The sequence below is a fragment of the Pezoporus occidentalis genome, unplaced genomic scaffold (assembly GCF_034315485.1).
Source record: "Pezoporus occidentalis ecotype Australia unplaced genomic scaffold, CSIRO_AGI_Poc_V1 ctg17, whole genome shotgun sequence".
Lineage (NCBI taxonomy): Eukaryota > Metazoa > Chordata > Aves > Psittaciformes > Psittacidae > Pezoporus > Pezoporus occidentalis.
In genome coordinates this window covers 1349358-1369017 of record NW_026913531.1, presented here as the reverse complement: position 1 = coordinate 1369017, position 19660 = coordinate 1349358, and the positions used below count along the sequence as shown (strand labels likewise).

The following is a 19660-nucleotide window of genomic DNA, read 5'->3' as shown; positions in this document are numbered from 1 at the left end:
CAGATGACAGGACTGGCACTATAGCAGTATGCATCAAATACTCAAGTACTTTTGCATCTCCCACACCCCAGATGATAGGCGGACAACTCTTTATTTTAGTGCCCAGCCATATTTGCTAACTTTCAGATCACCAGGTACAGTGTAGTCTTCAGCACACTTCCTCAGCCATACAAGGAATTTCTTTCTCCTCTTGTAGGCTCTTACCTAGATTTCCATCTGTTTGCCTCTGCTCCAGAAAGGCTCTCAATTAAAGAGACAGTCAGTTTTACTCTGCAAAACTGGCACACCGCAAAGAGAACTGTCATGGCTTACTTCAGATTTATTTTTTATAAGCTGTCCTAGAGCAGAGCTTTGGAACAAAACAGCACAATTTTAATACCACTCAGAAAACTTAACTAGTGTATGTATGTAGTAGAAGACATACAGTTACAGACAGCAAAACCCCCATACAGAAGTTCTGTTTTTACACTTATAGTCTTTCAACTCTGTTTTGCAGATTATTTCACCCCCAGGCAGACAGGTGCTCCAAGTATGATCAGCTTTGCTGCAAAAAAGATACACAGGATTCATACTGTACAGTGCAGCTCAAAACTTAGTTATTTAGCTACAGACATGCTTTACATGACAGTTGTAATTTGAACTTCAAGTAGCTCATAACACTACAAGAAGCATCCCTTAAAATATAAAGGTACCAAGGAATAAAATGCTGCATCTGCTTAATCAGAAAGCTTACTTTATTTGCAAAGCCTTTGATGTGAACAGCCAAGGTAACTTCCACTATTCACTCAGCTCATTTTTAGCTGGAATGAAATCTACAGGATAGACTTTGAGCTAGAGTAAAAAAAAAAAGAAATTGCAATGAATAAAGAAAGTGAAAACACTTGATTGTAGCAAGATGGTTAGTTCCCCCTCCCCAAGCTTGTGATTTTAAGACAGAAGCAAATCATCTAAAAGATGATAATTTGCTAACTTTTTCCAAGTTATAGAGGAGAAAAGAGACTTTTCCTAAAGGTAAATACATTTGGTTTTGAATGGTTACTATATAAGACACTGTGATTGCTTCTTTGCCTTTTAATTACGATTTACGAAAAGGAAGAGTTTCATGACTTCTATTTTATAACAGTAATTCCAAAGAATTACTACTAAAAGTACTCTTTCATGGTAAAACGTACTTTGAAAAGTCATACACTGTCTACACATTTCACACTGGGGTAAGGTGCAGCTGTTACACGCTGGAAATAAAAAATTACATTAATCAAAACATCTGAATGCAAGAACATACATACAACTTGTGCGATTTTCAAGCTGGGCATCTCTGAAATACCACCTCTCTGGGAACTGTACTACCCTGCTCTCATAACCCACAAAAGTAGAGAAAAATACTTTTTTTGTTTATTTACCCTGAACAGTACAACCCATCCCTTTAAAATGGAAATGAGAGTAAAAACACATTGATCTTTCTTCATTTCTTTTTTCCAGGAAACCTAAGTCTATTATCCTATTTTTGTAATCTGAAGCCAGAGTGAAAGCACTCAGATTTGGTTTTATTTTCCCCTCTACAAACTTCGCTTTCCTTCCACTGCTTCTTCACTAACACATGCAGAAGAGCACGAAGATCTCGGGCTTATTAGACGGGTTTGGTGCAGGAAGTGTCAGTCAAATTCTTCCATTTGCTTTGACACGAGTGGTGGCGAAGTGTTTAAATGATGAACACCCCATCATCCCCTTTTCATTTTGTGATAAGCAGGAGGGGAACTCGCTGGCCGCAACTCCGCCCGCTTGTCCCGCTCCGCGGCCACCACAGGCAGAGGGACCGACGGTCGGCGGGCTGCCCGGCTGGCCGCACCCGGCCTGTCCCCCGCCCCCCCGCCTCGCCCCCACACACCGGCCGGAAAGAGCAGCTTCTCTCCGGCGACCGGACTAGGTGGGGCTCCTGCTCGGACTTCCCGCTGACAACGACGGCAGCAGCCGGGGACCGTCCTTCTCCCCGCCCGCAGCGGGGCCGAGCCGGGCGTCACCCGCCCCTCCCCGCACCCGGCCGGGCCCCACGTCGCGGCCCCGAGCCACGGGGTTACAACTTTCCGCTTCCGCTCCAACTTCTGCTCCGGGGACCGGCAGGAGGGGGGGGGGAGGTGGCGGGGAAGGGCAGGGCCGGGCCCTGGGCCCGGCTGGCAGCGGCTGCCCCTCAGCGCCCCGCTCTGCCCCCCACCCCCCTCGCCCCGCGGTGTCCCCCCACGCCCGAGGCCGGACGAGGCGGCGGCTCCCAGCTCCTCCTCCGCCATGTTCCAGGCTCGTGCCCCTTCCCTCACAGCGCGCCGCTCCCCGCCGCCGTCACTTCTCTCTCCCCACCGCCCCCCCAACCCGCCGCGCCACCGCCCCCCCACCGGCCCGTCCCCGCCCCGCCACCTGTACCAGACACACCGCGCCGCTCTCCATCCCACCGCCGCAGCGGCCAGGCCCGCGCTGCCCGCCCCGACCTACCGGACAGCGCCTCCGCTCCCCGCCGACCGCCGCCTCGCCGGCCGAGCCCACCGCTCTCCCTCTCGCTGCCTGTGCCGGGGCGCGGCTTGTGGCCGTCGCCGTGACGCCGTACGCCCAGCCTCGCTCTGGCGCGGCGGGGGCGGGGGCGGCGCGGAGGGGAGGGGTGACCTCGCGGCTCCGCTCCCCCCTGCGCAGGCGCGAGGCGCGGCCGCGCTGCCGCCCCTCCCCCACCTCTCCTCAACCCCCCCACGTTCTCCGGCTGCTCTCGCGCCCAGTCCCGTGTCGGGGCGGTCTCGGCCTGCGGGGCAGGGGAGCCCCGCGTACTCTCGGCACGCAGCCCTGGAGCGCAGCGGGTGGGGGGGGGAATGGGAAGGCGGGCCGTGCTTGCTTGCCCGCTTGAGGGGCTTTGCGGCCCCTGCCCGCGGCTTGCTGCCGCCGCCTGTCCTGGTACCAGCAGCGAGGGAGGGAAGGGAGGAGAAGGAAAGCTGCCTGTGGGCCGTCGTCCACACGTTCCTGCTTTGGGCGCGGAAGGTTTTACGCGGGGATGGCACACGAGCAAAATGCACTGTTTCAGGTGCTGGAGTGCAGACCCGAGGGTTGCATTGCTGTACTAGGTCTCTGGTCTTTACCCATGTCCAGCCCCGTCGTATGTTCCCAAAGACATCTCGTGCTTCGTCGCGGCACACCCATGAGGGTAACACAACTCCCTCTGTCCCCAAGTTGTGGGAGTAACGTCGTTGCTCTCGCCCCAAGTTCTCAGGGTAACGTGGTCCATCCGTCCCTGAGTTTTTGTAAGCCCCAAGTAGGAGCCAAGGGGTCAAAAGCATGTTATGGTTGCTTTAAGTTAATGTAGAACATGAAGAGCGGGAAACATAAATGCTAGAGCAGTAGTTCGAACATTTCTGAAAGGTTTTCAAGATCCATTGGTGAAGGATGTTACGGAAATGCAGCATACTACTGTTTTTACGCAGATTATACGCCCCTGGATGTGAACAGCCTATCATTAGCCTTGCAGGAGATGCCCATTGCCTGCAAATAATTACAGTATTTTTGTAGTCTTTCTCTTATTTCAGTCCTGAATAATGTAAGTTACTTTTTTTTTTTCTTTCCAGTCACTGGTTTCCAGTTACGATGGGTTTAACGGCTACAGGTTGAAAATAAATGAGTATTTATGTTCCTAGGAAGCATTCAGTAAGCAAATAGTTAATGTGGTACATTCAGATAAAACTTGTGCTCAGAGGAAGTCCACAGCAGAGTGTGTAAAACTGACAGGAAGTTGCAGTGAGGCTTCTGGCAAGGAGAGTGGGTGTGGAGGAAGCACAGGCTTTCTGTGTTTGTAGGACAGAGATAGAAAAGGGATAGAGAGATTACATTTCCCCAAGTTGCATGATGGAGAGTGCCTTGCTATAAATGTTTGGAGACCGTACAGCTTCAAATGAATGTGTGAGAGATGTTAGAGCTCAGAGCAAACAGAGCCAAAAGAATGACCAGTACAGTGAACTGTGCTTGGTAAGAGGAGCTTCATCTGGATCCAAGGCATCCAGAAAGTGATGCATTTAAAAAATGTTTTTCTTTTAGAGTGTTGCTCCCAAGTCCCAGACGTCATAAAATCTCCTCCAAAGTCCAGACAAGTCTCTTGGCGTTTTACAGCTTAAACCCTTGTGCAGCACTTTGATAATGAATCCTTCCTTGTAAATGATGGATAATGCAAAAGAGCTCTGGTTATGAGAAATCAAGTGCATAGAAACAAGTCCTTTCTCAGTGAGTTGTCCTTTGTGGGGCAAAAATCATTAATGAGAGATGTCAAAATAGATAAGATACAGCTTCTCAAGTAAAAATCGTAAGGACATCTAATGCAATTATTAGCTGTATAACGTGTTTACTCACCAGGTAGAAAAATGTTTGCTTCTTCAGTCTTTTCTGTCAGTAGAAATTATTCTCAGCACCCAGAAATACATCCTCTGCCTTCACAGCTTTCTTCAGTGGACTAGATTAATCACAAATAACAAGCGCTGTTCTGGGAACAGATGTGTGTCATTACTGTAATAATATTTTGCAGTGTGCCTTTAATTGCCCTTTGTTTTATGGGCAGCAGGGCAAATATTGCTCTTTGCTATATAACAAGAAAACAGGAAGGGACCTTTGGGAGTGAATCTGTCGTGAGCAGATCTTGGTGTTTTGAGTTTCATATAGGGGAATCTGAAACTCAGTATTTGAAAAGAAGTGTGTGTAAGTGAATATACACATGGTTTACTTAGTGTAGACATGCTTGGAGATCTATCACTCTACGAAGAAATAGGCAATTAGGATCCATTCTGAGCATTCTGTGTTCCCTTTTCAGAAGTCTCTCAGCCACATACTTTGAATGTAAATTGGGCCCTTAAGTTTGGGTTTTCCTATGAATTATCTGGTTAATCCTCAGCACAATTCTTAACCCAGTTTTACTCATATCAGTGTGACTGGCAAATAGAAATTCATATGCTTGTTAAGCACACTTACTGTGTGCTCCACAGGGTTTGTTCTGCTCAGCTTGCTAAGCATTTCATATGTGCCTGAGCCACTTCCCAATGGTCACTCAGGCAACCGTACCAGTGCAGAGGTGCCCCTATGACAGAGCAAGTCCTCAGAGAACTGGGACTACCAAAGAAACAGGGGAGACAGGTCCAAAGTGCTGTTGTGTTGAATGGGAACAACACAGACACATCAGCATTCCTTAGTGGACATGCTGTGCCCAGCATCGATCTGAAGTTTTTAAAAGGAGGTCAAATACCCAGCTGCCTACTCCAAATGAAAAAAATGCAAGAGACCTGCTTATGTCCATAAACCTTAATGACAAACAGATCTTTCCACAGCACTGTACCTCTTGTCCTTTGAGCTGTAACTTCTGTCTCCCATTTTACCAGTTGCCTGCCTGTATTTCAGAACTTTCTTATTTCAATGACCGGTGTTTAGCTGAAAGTAATTCAGCCCGCTCATCACTAACACAGTAGGCTGTCTGATAATGTCGTGGTGGTTATGAGGAACAGCTAAAAGGGAACACAGAAGATCCCCTCTGATGGAAGAAGAGGAGAAAAATACTAACAGATCTTGTTCAAAAGTTATGTGGAATTAGTGGGGGGCAAGGAGGAATTGCTAGATTATTCAGGGAAAACAAAGGAGTATTTTTTTAAATGATGCTTTAGTAAAAGCTTGACAGAATGGCCTTTGGTCACCTCCATATAATTTTTCTAACTTTGCCAGCATTGTTTTCACTGGGGCTGCATGGGTGTTGGAGCAAAGAATGTGGCTCTATGTGTATTGCAGTTTCTTTAGTGCTGAAATACAGCCATCTCTGGGGACAGAATGCAGAGCTGGCTCATGCCAGCAAACTCCAAAATTTAATGGGCATGTGGTGCCAGGGAATGTTGTGCTGGCGGTATGCCAGCTAGCTATGAACTTCTCTAGAAATTTGTCCTAAAGGGAAAAGAAATGTCATTTGTTTAATCTGGAGGATGCTTTGCTTTCAGAGAGGAAGCAAAGTTCTTGTCTTTTCTGGTGAATGGACTGTAAGGGTCGATTCTTAGCTCAGAGACTCAGTTGTTCCATCAGGAGAGTATTTACTAGATCAGAATATGCTTTAGATCATGAATGCGGTAAGGAGACATCTCTAACAGTGAAGAAAAAATGTCTGTTATTTTTGAGATATAGATGCATGAGATATTTTTATCATTCTTTATCCTCCAACATGACTTTCATTTGGTCATGTAAAGTGGGACTACCTGCCTACCTGCATAGCTCCTTCAGGTATTTCAGAGACATGTCTTCCCCTGCATGCTCAATGCAACTTCTCTGTGTCTTCATATCTGTTGAAGCAGCTTCAGCCTGAGATTTTTACACTGATAATTATCAGTTCTACTAGCTCATCATCTTCACTTCTGACATAGCTTTCATTATGCAGTTCTGCATCTTAAACTCTCTTCACTGCATCTTCTTGATGTATTGCCATTTACTAATCAAAGTTGTTTAAACAGCAGCTTAATCACAAGCTTGACTGAAACTTAACTCCAAGATTTCGTCCCCCTGAAGTTTTTCACTTTCCATATGTTTACCTCATTGTTCAGGAAAACCCTCAGTCACTGCTCCTCTTCCTCCTCCAAACTATTGTGAATTAATGCTTTTTCCTATCTCTCAGGAATGTTCCATGACTCTTCCAGTTTATCTGCCAATATCTCTTACTGGGCTGTTGGCCCAAATCCTACTATTTGTTCATATAATATAGCCCTCCCTTGAGATTTGTCTCCCTCCCTACCCTGTGATTACTGCTTTGAGGAGCAAAATTTGCCTTTGTTACTAAGCTAGGGAAGAACAGGCAATGGACACTCCTGCAATTTAAATTGCAAATGTTAGCATTTATTTATAGGGGTCTAACTTTTTAATCTATTTTTTTTCCTGTCTTTGGGAGACTACTTTTATATCACTGCAGTTACTTCAGATAAAGCAAGGAATAGCTGTTTCACAACGTGGCTGTTGTGAAAGCACAGTACATTGAGTTGTAAAGAGATCCAAAAAAAATGCCCTGAGCCCTGGAATTTAAACTCTTAAAAATAAGGATTAATTTGGTAAAAGGGGAAGCCTACTTTATTTTAGCCTGTGTTGAAGCTATCTTTCAAATTGCAGTGGACAACCAGCTGATCAGATAAGGAACAAGATTGTCACAGCAACGTGTTTTAAAAGAGTAAATGAAGACTAATGCATCCAATTGGAGCTAGAGAGGTAATGTAATTACCTGGAGCAGAATCTGTCCAGAATATGGGTGAAAAATCCTCTCCCACAAAAAAAAAAAAGAAAAAAAGAAGAAAAAAGAAAAACACCACACCACCATGCCCCCCCACCCCCCCCCCCCCAAAAAAAAAAAAGTCACACATTTTAACAATTTCAAATCTTAACAAATTTTGCTTCCCTGCTTTTCCAGGACAGCACTTTTAGCAGCACATGATGCAAAACGAAGGTTACTACCTTCTGAGTCATGACTCATCAGCTCTTGAGACCTGGCTTCAAAGTCTTCCATAAAAGGACTGGGTGCAGTGGGGGTTACCTGATGGTGATGACTGATCCATTCACAATTTAGACAACATGGCAATATAACGTTCTAAGGTAACACTTAGTTTCCCCCATTTATAATTCTGCAGTCTTCTTGAGAGTGTCTTTCTTCACTGTGTTACCAGATGTTACCAGATTAATGAATTGAACAAAACAGAATAGCCTGAGCAAAGGCAGCATTGGGACCACAGTGGTAGTCCTATCCAAGTACATGGGAAGTGTGTACTTCTGACTCTGCTTTACCATGAATGTGAAAGTACAGAGATTTGACTTGGGAAAAGAGGATTTATAATTATAACTGAATGTCAGTACCAATATTTTAACTATCATACCTTTCTTTTGTATTCAGACTCTGCTGGAGACAGAAGAAAAGTTACTGTTTATTTTAATGAGCTTTATACCAGGACTTCTATTCAGCCCTTGAAGGATGTGCAACATTTAGCAACACTTGCATTTAAAGTATATATTCACTTCTGGTTTATGTCAATATTAAGACAGGAGCAAATATATTTAGTGATGACAAGTTTAGAAATACTCAGTGTTTTCTGTCCCGTTTTCCCCAGCAGCAGAATTATATCCCAGTTAACATAGCAGTTTGCACTGAAATGTAGATATAGATATGATTTTTCTTCCTTTCCTTTCTATCCACTTCAGAATAAAGCCCTAATTAACATAATTGGCCAAAAGCATTCACAGGGAAATAGTTAGTTACAGTAGCAGTTCGTTACTTTTGGTACTCAGTTTGGTTAGAAGAACAAAATGTACAGCACAGAAAGGAAAAATCATTTTGTAACTTTGTCATATCATTTTCTCCTTAGCGTTCTTTGTAGATACGGCTTTGTTCTGCCATGTTTTTCCTCTGGCCCTGGAAGGAGTTGCTGCAGTGACAATCAGGAGAGAGGTCTTAATAGGGATAGTTAAAGCCTACACCAAGGGTTATACATATTCCTTGCCTTTTAAAGCTAGCCAAAAAGCAGGGTATTTATTTTTTTTCCCATTTCCCCCCTTCTCCCATAAAGAATGCATTGTGTTTTTTTTTAGCTGATAAAAATTTGTTATACTTCTGTCTTAACAAGTCCATAAATGGCAAACCCCTCTAACAGTCATTTCATTAAAGTGTTTACCACTCAACCAGCTGTATATTATAGTTGGAAAGTAATATTTTAGTGAAACTTTGCATCCCTTAACCAATGTAAATAACCAATAACCAATGTAAAAACAGGAAGATGTTGACAAGTGTGCTGATTTTGGATGAGTTTTCAAACCATCTCCAAATAAGTTGCTACATCTGCCACAGGCCATGGCTCACAGTCTGGTTTCAAAAGTTCTGACATTTTTTGATGTTGTATGGGTGCTGTGAGAATCAGTGGTGTCAGAGCTGTGCAGTGTTAATGATGTCCCACTCTGCCTCCTTTCACTCCCTGTTACCATGCGCTTTCCAGCTTGCTTGGTTCATTTTAGCCCATCTTTCAGGGTGGTTTATCATCTAGCAGGTCTTACAGCCTATTTGCCCCTTTCTGCTGTCACTTTCAGAAGTACTCTGGGTCAAATCCTGTGTTCTTCTTTAACTGCCTGAGGGTCTGAATAAAGTATTTGTATAATAGATTTATTTTATGAATCCTTTCATTTTACTACTGCTTACACTATGCAGTTCTGCTGAACTTCAAATTGAAGATTTCATAATATCCTATTCCCATGAGATGTCTGTGTTGTTATACTCAATTTTAATCAATAAAAGTACACATTTGGAATGAAAATGGTGCCCTCTCCAAACCTTTCTTGCAAATTTAGACTTACTTCAATGTCCTAAGCTTTTTAAGTACCTCTGCACTCTACAGCATTCTATTCCAACCTCAAGCAGCATAAAATTCATTCTAATTTGAGCTCTAGACAGGATTTTAACATTCAGAAGAGGCTGAGTGAAGAGGAGCCCTGTGAATCACTACCAAAGATAGGGATGGAATGGAAGCTGTTGCCCTGGTGTTGCATTTCATTGTGTGAAGGTGATAGTCCTCTTGCCCTGGTGCTGTGTATCATGTGCTAAGGTGATACTCCACTGGCTACACTAGCTATGTAGACTGTTTGTGTGTGCCATGTGGCATTTCCAAATTTAGTTCAAGTGAAAGAAGACTCAGGGCCATGATTTTAATGATGTCACAAAATAAAAATTCTATTTTTAAATGGTTTTGCCAGTTGTTAGGTTTGCTCACTGCTTTTCATAACTCTTGTTGTTTTCTACATTTTTGTTTTCCTTCCATTCTTCCTTTTCCTTAAAAAATGGACACATTATGGTAGTTTCAGATTTCAAAGAATTGCAGCAATGGATTTTATGCTGTCTTTCTCTAATTAGTATAACTGCATCTAAGCTTTATTATATATCATTCTGTTATTTTATAAAACAGCAACTTCGTCCCTTCCCCCTTCTTTATCTTTTATCTTGGCTACATTTTTGCTTTAACACAGCAGTTTAAAGATTGCAGTTAGTTCTGGGGTGGGGATGTGTGATGTAATCAACCTCAAGATAGTCTTTACGCTTCCTTTCATCCACTACAATACTGAAATTTGTGCTCTGAGATCAGCATTTACTCGTATTTCTTTATGCTCCTTCAATTATATAAAAAGGAAGGTCTGTAGCCTTAGGCCTTTTTTTTTTTTTTCCCCCTGAAAACACTCTTACATTAGCACCATGTTATTTAATGATTTTGGTGCATGACAGTGGGTTCAGGGAAAGAGCAGTGCTTTGGCGATAACAGTCATTTTATAGCCAGTTTTTGCAAATAGCTTTTTATCATTTAAGTGGGGTTTTTCTGGAGGTGGGTTATTTCTCTTTCTTTTTTCCTGTCTTTGGGCATTCAGTAATGGAGGAGAAGCCCTCAGGAGGGAATCCTTCCTTTTATAGAAGTTCTGAGGTGTTTCAGGCTTTCCCAGATTGGCCTGCGTCCTGCTTTCCCTGTGTCTGCCCTGTTTCAGGCATAACATCATATTTTAATTCCCAGGAACGTTCTGCACATGGCTTAGGCTCTTTGTGAAGGCTGCATGTGTGGCGATTACAGTATACAGGCACATGGACTTCAGAAAGTGAGCAGAGCTGCCCACATTATTTAATGTACAGAAAACACTGAGTGTCATCAGTTCATTTCGCCAGTAATACTCAGCATTTTCCATACTCAGGATTTCTGCTCATCTAGCCAGAGTGTGATTAGATGGCTCTCTCTGACAGCAGTGGAGGGAGGACAGTCAATCATGACTCCCTGCCACATGCATACATTCATGACACCCTTGTTGAAAAGATGTGTGTGTACTTGGCCAAGTTACACTCTGGATATGTATTTTTGAAAAGCCCTGTAATAAGTTACCTATTCATAACAGAGTCATGAACCATTCTGTCATATGGGTGCTTGTCAGCTTGTTACAGCTCATTTCAGGTTTATTAGTATTATTTCCAAGGCAGCTTGGCCCATAATCAGGAATGCTAAACACTGCTAATAAATCTCACCCCCATTTTCTTTCAAATTATATCCATGGCAAGAAGCTTGCCAGCTGAACCTATGTAGAAACTGTCTTTATAGCTATAACAACATACCATATGCCCAGTGTCCTTTGATTTGGTACCAGTATCACATAACACAGATTCCATGTAGTCACATGAAAGTTGTAAAATGGGAAAATCAACCTTAATTCTGCCATCCTATATATACAATCTCATAATATATAAACAAATTACAAATTTCACCAAAGAATGTTGTTAAATATGTGTCCAAAGTGAAATGAAACTAATTGCTTATCTGCTTACTGACACACTTCATAAACACATACAAGGAGGCAAATAAATAAGCAGTTTTTGCGACATCAGTTTCGTAATGATTTGTCCACATTTCTAATAGGTTTGAGTGACAGCAGTAAAAATATTTGGGGAAATGCACCATATCTGCCATGTAAACATACTTGCTCTGGGAATCCTATTTTTGAATTTCCACACTTCTTTGCAATGAAATGTTTGACCTTCATGATGTATTAACATACAGATTTTTTTTTTTAGATTTAATATACCGGTGAAATTGGGGCAGAGAACACAGATGACTGCCTCTGGGCCCTCAGGCTCCTGATTATCTCAGGATAACTGTGCCTTCCTGGAGTTGCTCAACTACTGCATTAACAGTCTTTACTGTGAAGAAAGCAGCATTAGATAAACATCATTCAGAAGGGTATCTCTAATTGTTTGAGCTTACAGAAATAATTTGCCCCAAGCATCAGCAGTAGATAGGTGCGGGTTTTCAGATCATCAAGAAATATCTTTGGTGAGTATCAACTCAGTGCTGTGTCATCCTCTCGTTTTAATTGTCACTGAGTGTATCACTCATTCTAATGTATTTACAAATCTTGATTGAGTTACAATAGTTAAATGTCAATACATTTGTAGCAGTTTTATAGGCTAGGGGAGTTACCTGTCTATTTCTGTGCTTGAATATCTCATGCAGAGACAGTAAAGGACATTTATTTATGCCTGGGTGTTGGCTAGTGCCAGCAACAGCTACCTGTAGCTGAGGATGGGACTAGAAAGATGTCACACTCAGCAGAGGCATCCCAGTAGGTATCTTCACTCCCCAGTTAAGCAGCCTTTTGAACCAAGCCTCCATCCTCCTGCTTGCAGTCATGACCAAGGGCAGATAAAGGGAGTGAGGAGCTTCTAAGCCTCACAGGGCTACCAAACAGATTCAGAACTGGCCATTAGCTCCATGGGAGCTGGAGACCTTGTGGCTGTCCTTTCTGTGTGCTGTTGATAAAGGGGTGTTTTGAAGATGACCCTCTTTGCCTCTCAGCTTCACATCTTCAGTGTCTGCTTGCTCCTCTTTGCACATCCACCATTTTGTCCTCCTGCATATGTCACCTAGATCTTCATATAAATGTCCTGTAATTTGCCTCCTGCTCAAGTGCAGAGGCTCTGCACCCTATGTCACTACATCTGGAGATCACAGCTCATGTAACTGCCAGCACAGGAAATGGATATATACCTTATAAGAAGATTGGCAAAGCAAAAGTGTTGGGGTGCTTGGAAACTCCAGCTGGAAGGTCTGTCACACATAAGTGAGGTCACTATTCCAGTAAATGACATATATTTCTGCTGTATGAAACTAGGAAAAGATTGGTTTCTTGGGACCTTTCTGTACTTGCAGATTATTTGCATCCAAATGAAATAGAAGTTGCTGATATTATGCTGGCAATATCAGATGTTCTTGTTTCATTTACTGAAAGACAAGTTCTGTTTTATTTCCCCATGAATAACAAGTTGGCCTGATGGCAGTTCCTGGATGTTGGCATCTATTTGAATACAGTAAAAATCAAAGTCATTCTAGGAGGGAAAGAAAAAGTACAGTTTGATTTATGATTTTTTTTTTTCTTTTTGGGTAGTTTTATATTAACCTGTCCTCAAAAATACTTTATTACTAACAATCTGAACATTGATATAATAGCTATAGCACTGACTTGCCATCAGAATCTATGTTTTATACACTGCTTTTATTTAGATCTTCTCTCTTGCTCTGTCTCCAGGAAATTTAGTTTGAACTAACATAGCTGCTTTTCTTTTCTTCGTTTATATGTGACTCAAAGTATTATACCTTATGTCAAAGTATCCATCACTCTCTGCATGTATGTATCAAAGCACATACATGTATACTAATATTTGCTATTTATTTATACAGAGCACAGTATTTTAACAACATAATACATACATATCCCTGTAGCATATATAATTATTATATAGGACTATGTAATAATAATAATAATGACTATTCTGTATAAATGTATGTGATGACAAAGGTCCCAAGAGGATTGTAACAACATGCTAGCTATTACTAGCGGTACTCACAGAGGAGAAATTAACCAAAATAATTGTATGCCTAAAAAAGTAGCTGTTCTGGAATTGTCATTATCATTAAAATTCATACCTTCCTTTAATCCAGAGAAATGTTATGAGCTAGAGAAACCCCATTGTTATTACCAACAGATTTCCCACAAGTTGAGAGATGCATGTTGTGAGCATTTATCTGTAGGCAGAAGCTACTGTACTTTTTAGAAAGACAACATGTTGCCACAGAAAGGCATTAATGCATCTGCTCTGACACTGTGGTTTGTGAACACTGATGGCTTCTGAAGCCTCTCCCCTTCCCAGAGCCAACACTCACAAATCTGCTGTAGGAAGAGATAAATAGTTAGACTTCAATCCCAGCCTGCTTCCACTCCTCTGAACGTCTCATTCAGAAGCACTCAGCTTTACAGGCATTTTATCCTGAGGCTTTTATCACTGAAAGGAAGTGGGGACTTGACTTCCCTGTTCCCACAGCCGGCTCCCCAGGTTGCACATAGATCTGCTGCCACATTAGACTGTAGTTGTGTTTCAGCAGCAAACATGAAATAGGCCATAGCTACAAGAAACAGAGAAAGAGGGATAATAACCTCAGCTGTTCTCAAGCTGAGATAGATCCATGAAGTGTTACTGGTATTTTGGTTGCAAGATGCCGATATGTGAACTTTTTTAAATGATACAAACTAATCTATTGTAATTATACTGATTAAAATGAGAAAGATGGCAGACCAAGCACTTTTGCATTGTAACTATTGGCTGGAAGGCTTTAAGGTCTGAACATAATTTGTTCGTTCTTTAAAAGATGTTTCTGTCAGTACAAAGTTTAGCAGTTTAACACTAACTGTGTTCTATGCAACATATATTCCTCCATCTAGATAAGCCAGGGGTCTGATCTCATACATACAACCAAACTAAAACTTTCAGAGCTCTGAGTGCACAAGGAATGCATAATCAGAGTTTAAGTGACTCAAGTCTTCAGCTCACAGCTGTCGTGAATATCCCTTAACAACATCTAATCCTAAGGCTTCCTCCCAGCTCAAAGGGAGAGGAAAAGATATTAATTAAGGGTGCTACGCCAGTTCATACCAGCCAGAGATCCAACCTAATAGTTACAGTCCACAATAGAAGAGTCTTGATGGAGATCTCCAGGATACATATGCTAATTATCCCAAAAGGTAATTACTGGGTGCAGTGGTAGGAGATGATGAGTACTCCTTACTCACACTGGAACCTGTGGGCCAAGTGAAAATGGTGCCAGCTCTTTTCCTACTGGCTGATAAAGTATTAACATGAGAATCAAAGATACTCAGCAATGCAAAGGAAAAAGCCCTGTATCAAACCTACATATCTATTAACCAGCAGCTTTTTTGAGCAGAGCAAGAATCTTCAGATTTATAATGATAGCCAAAAGGGATGCAAGAAACTGGCTGTTGGATTTCAGGTACTGAAAGATTTATCTCTTTGCCCAGTCACAGTGATCTAATATTTCTTCCAGGTTTCTCCAGTCTACATGTTCTGTATTGTGCCCACAAGGTTTGCCCTGTGATCAGTTCAAGATATCCATCTGTTGAAAGGATTCCTCTGGACCAGAAGACAACCTGGCAGTGTGGCCTGTTGCGGCCAACCTGCAGTTCTCTTGCCCAAGTGCAACAGCAGCTTTCCTGAATGCCCTCAGTACATTTGTGAGATAGGATGCTACAACAGGGTCTGGGGTTATGAATTTAGATTGAAGTTTACTCTGTCATCTAATACAGTATTTCTGAAAGGATTTAAGAGCACAAGCATGTAAGAATGCCCCATGCGGTCAGACCAGCGATCTTTCTGGTCCTGTATTCTGCCTTTGACACAGACGGGAGACATTGCACAGATAGAAGGGCGAGTGAGCCTTAACACTCTGTGGTCCATTCCTTGCATATACCCCCAGCATCCAGAACCATTGTACTGGGGGTGTTGGAGCGTACCTGGTGCTTTTGATACTCATTTGTGGACCTCTCACCTGTGTATGTGTTGGAAGTTGTTCAGTTGTAGTACAGTTGAAATCTGACTATATGTCTGAAAATAATTGAAAGCTTAGAGTAAGGTTTGCCACTGATGCTGTGTACCAAATAGTTGCAGTTTTAGCATCATGAAGACAAGTTATAGGGAAGAAATCTATTTCTCTCTCTTGCTTTTTGGATTATATATTTTCCCTTTAAACCCCTTGGTTCCATCTCTTATTTGTAGCACTTTGTCTTACTACTGTTGCTGTTTGAGTCCTGCAAGATTCCCAGTCTACCTCTTTGTACACATTTCCTTCTTTTAAGTTCCTGAATGTTTGTGTTTTTTTTTTAATATTGGATTTTCACTCTCTCTTGTCTGTTCTTTTCTGGATCCTGTACTCAATTCTCCTTTCATATGGCTCATCCATCTTCTAAAGTAAACAGCTTAGTGTCATCTACCTCATTGCGTTATACTGCATTTATTTCACAAAGATTTCTCAAAGTAGTTCTCAGAAAAAAATCATCTGTGACCCTTTGTGTTTAAACTGGGTATCATATGTGGCTTTTCATGTGGTTTTCTCAACTGAAAGGTGTGGGAAAGTGTTCACAAACAAGTAGTGCTGGCTTCTAATATGTGGGAGAGTTAAGATAGGTGCCTCCGTTTTTGTTACTGTTGACAGCAGAAGCACCATGTAAGATACAGAGTTACAGGGAAGGTCAAAGCCAAAATTTAGAGGTAATATCCCCATCTGGCACTGTAATCTCTTTTGGATCTTTAAATGTTAGTAATTCTTAGTGGCCAATTGAGGAAGCACCAGATCAGGTGCCTGCAACAGTCCCAGGATTTAGTGCCACAAATCCATCCCTCACTTGCAGGCAAGTTGTGCTCACTGTGAGATCAGGCTGCTGAGAGGTCACATCAGGACCTCTCCAGGAAGGACCAAGGCAATGTATGGGGTGTGTGTCTGGAGACATTGCTGTGAGGGCCTTGATGCCATGGAGGTCTATATGGTTGCCTTCCTCAGTGCCCAGGAAAGCACAGGGCACAGCAGAGGGTTTCCAAGGCTGGGCCCCCAATGACAGGCACAAGGGCAAGAGCCCAACCGGATCAGAGCCAGCAGCTCCAGAGTGTGCTGTGCAACATATTTCCTTATGCCTGGCTTTATGGTCATGCTGTTCTGCTACTGAGATGTAGTCAGTAGTTTTAAAGCTGCTTTAAGCTGGCTGTTTGTGATTGTGAGGAGTGGTGACACAGAGCTCTAGCTTCAGTCGCTGTCAGGTTTGCCACTAAGAGGAGTCTGGCAATATCTACAAGTTAACAGTCCTTTGTAATGAATGTCCATGTAAATCAGAACCTTAATTTAATAACTGATCTGCAGAAAATGTGTCTCCTTCTCTACCATGCACATTTAAAGAGTTCTGTCAATAAATTAAAAATCACCCCCCAATACTTTTCATTCCCAGGGATCACACAGCACCTCCAAAGTCTGTCTTACTGTCACGCTCCCAATCTGTTTTGCACTGCTGTTGAACCGAGCTCACACCTACCAGCAATTCTTCCAGAGTGCTACAAGTCAATTATAGGTCCTCCTAGGCCTGGTGCCTGTTCTGTTTGTCTTGAAATTAGTCCTCCAGGGATCTAAGCAGATTTGTCATTAAGAAGTAGATGTAGTATAAAGTGGTATCAGTGCAACTGCAGGAAATGTTAAAAACAAATGCATGTGTATTGTAAGAGCAGTGAAGCTCTCAGTTATACTTCTTGGCACAGTAGAGCATTGTGAGTCATTCAAAGCTTCATTTAATTTTGAACTTTTTTTCCAACTTTGTACAGTTCTATCAGCCTTCCCAATATGTCCTTCAACCCTAGACTCTGCAAGCAGCTCCATTCTGCAGATGCATCTTTAGGGAATCCTTGTGTAAGTTAGATATTATTGAAAGGTGAGGCTACACCTTGGGCACTGTTCTTCCCTAGCTGTGCTATGTGGGGGAAATATGCAAATGATCTCAACTTTTCAGTATCTCCTCCAGTGCAGAGAGAAGCTAGACCCATGTCCTTACTTCCTTCCTAGTGAAGGAGCAGACCCACTGCTTCATGCAGTAAAAAAAAATACTCCCCGTACAAGACCTTCCTTTAATTTTTTACTAGGGTATCATGGGAAGGTCAGATGAAATCTGGCCCTAGAGCGTTTAATCTGATTCATATTTTTGTATGGCTTCTTTCACTTAAACAGTATAGTAAAGCACGTTGCAGAGCAAAGGAGTGTTTGAGAAGCCTGCTAAAGATGTTGGGTTCATTAGAGTCACATAAGGCCAAATTCTGACCTTCAGGACACACCTTTCATTAGGAGTTATTTCATGCATCCAGGGAATGGAATTATCTTTTAATGCAGTCTTATCAAAGAGATTCCACTTGTCAGTTTTCTCATTTCTTTCCACAATTAAGAATGCTAGCAAAAGCCCTAGAACAAGTTCATTTTTCCTTTGATTTATTCCATGCCTCAGGCTTGTTGCTTAATTTCTAAAAATTCTGTATGACCATAGGAGAGCCCTGTTTCTGCTGGCAACTTGCAAATGGCTATCTTCTCCTGCCTTTGCTCTGCTGTAGAAACCAGCCCTTCTAACTATTTATTGGCCTCTGCAGAGCAAGAAGGAAGACATTGTTCCAGGAGGGGACCCACATGTTGGCGTTCATGGTGCAAGGTCTATCAATCTAAGTCACCTGGACCTTCTTTATGAAGACGCAGATGGAGAGTGGAAAGGCTTTGTTGTGTTACACAAGTGATACGGGACATTGGGGAGGCAGATGGTATCAGCAGGACAAAAAGAAATAGGCACATTTGCAGGTATAAAGTGCTAACAGCACAAGGCAGAAATGCAGCATCTAACATTCCTCAAACAGAAATGCAGCATCTAACATTCCTCAAACAGCAATTCTGCTTATTGGGAGATGGAGAAGAATGGACTACAGGAAGTGTCTGGACTCACATGCACAACACCTTACACTGCCAGCAATGAAGACAGAGTACTGGATGAGTTAGATCATTAGTTTGACTTAGTGGGACATACTGCTGCTCCTAATTATGACCTGATATTTGAAATTACTATTGCTTTTCAGTGAAATTTTCATAGCACTTGGTTTGTAGTAGCAATCATGAATCAAATGAAATAAGCAGAAGTCATGTTTGTCCTAGTTTTTATTGCCACAAGATAGAAACACACCCTGTGTGTTTCTGTCTTGTAGGTGTTCTTCTTTACTGTCCACTTACATTATGTCATGTAACTATTAGTGTCTCAGTCTGCGTCGAAAAGCCACTGCCTAAAAGGGAAAGAGGAAGAGAGAGTGAGAGAGCTGGAAGTAGATAAAGTACCAGATGCGGGATCATTCTTTTAAAATCCAAAAATTCTGTTCCAAGTGTTTAAAAATCTAGGTTTTATTCCAGATAGAAGGGTGATCAAGTCTGACACAGTGAGGTTTTTCAGACTCATATATTCTGTTATCAGTCTGATTTACTTCACTTAATCCCATTGGAAATTTTATCTGACCCAATTTTTTCAGCAGTGACTCCTATGGCAAGAACAAATAATAGGGGTGACCCTGTGCATTCCTGCCATATCTCTTTCTCTGTAATGTGGATTATTCTAGTTTCAGTCCACATTCGTCTGTGAAGAGACAAAGTCAAAGATCAGTTCAAAACAGCTGATACATTCCTGCAAATTCACATTTGGCAGTGCTGTAAGTGGGTAAATATTGCCAACATGTATTGATTGCTTCTTCTGCTTCAGCCAACAGACCCAAAGTTCTGTGCCAAGTATTAATTTTTTTTTGCAAATGACACCTCATATTGCCTGATGTTGCATGAGCTGTACCAATTCACTGCAAGCCTCACCTGCTCTGAGAGTGTTATTGGCACTATAGGGGATTCTACTCTTTTTGACAACAGATTTTATGAGTCCCCCTTTCATCCAAATTTAGCAGAGAAACAGACTGCTAATAGTGAGACTTGCAGTTATGGCCATTTGTCACATTTTAGGGAGTTGTCTATCTCCTAGTTTGCTGCAGAACTGCAAGTTGGAAACCTAATAAATTGCTTTCATCTCTCTGGGGCCGTTATTGCTTCTCTGTGTGTGTGTGTGCACTTGCGTGTGAGTGTTTGTGTGGGCACTTGTGTGTGCGCGTTTGTGTAACCTGATAAGATGCCTTATGGTCTATTCTGTTAATACATCTTCTGTGTTGCTCCTGCTGCAGCCAGCAGCC

The 19660-nt window shown here is 42.3% G+C and overlaps 1 protein-coding gene and 1 long non-coding RNA gene across 2 annotated transcripts in view; one reads left to right on the top strand and one right to left on the bottom strand.

The window, feature by feature from the left end:
* The window catches only part of RAP1B (RAP1B, member of RAS oncogene family), a 34029-nt gene extending 31406 nt beyond the window's left edge, over nt 1–2623 (bottom strand). The window contains exon 1 of the mRNA XM_062613699.1: nt 2482–2623. The gene's annotated coding sequence lies outside the window, so the exon portion shown is untranslated. The remainder of the gene's footprint in view (nt 1–2481) is intronic.
* A 501-nt stretch (nt 2624–3124) lies between these two features.
* Nucleotides 3125–15821, top strand: LOC134161094 (uncharacterized). Its single transcript, XR_009963824.1, has 2 exons — nt 3125–3242; nt 14922–15821. It is a non-coding gene; the product is annotated as an uncharacterized LOC134161094 (long non-coding RNA).
* The last annotated feature ends 3839 nt before the right edge of the window (nt 15822–19660 follow it).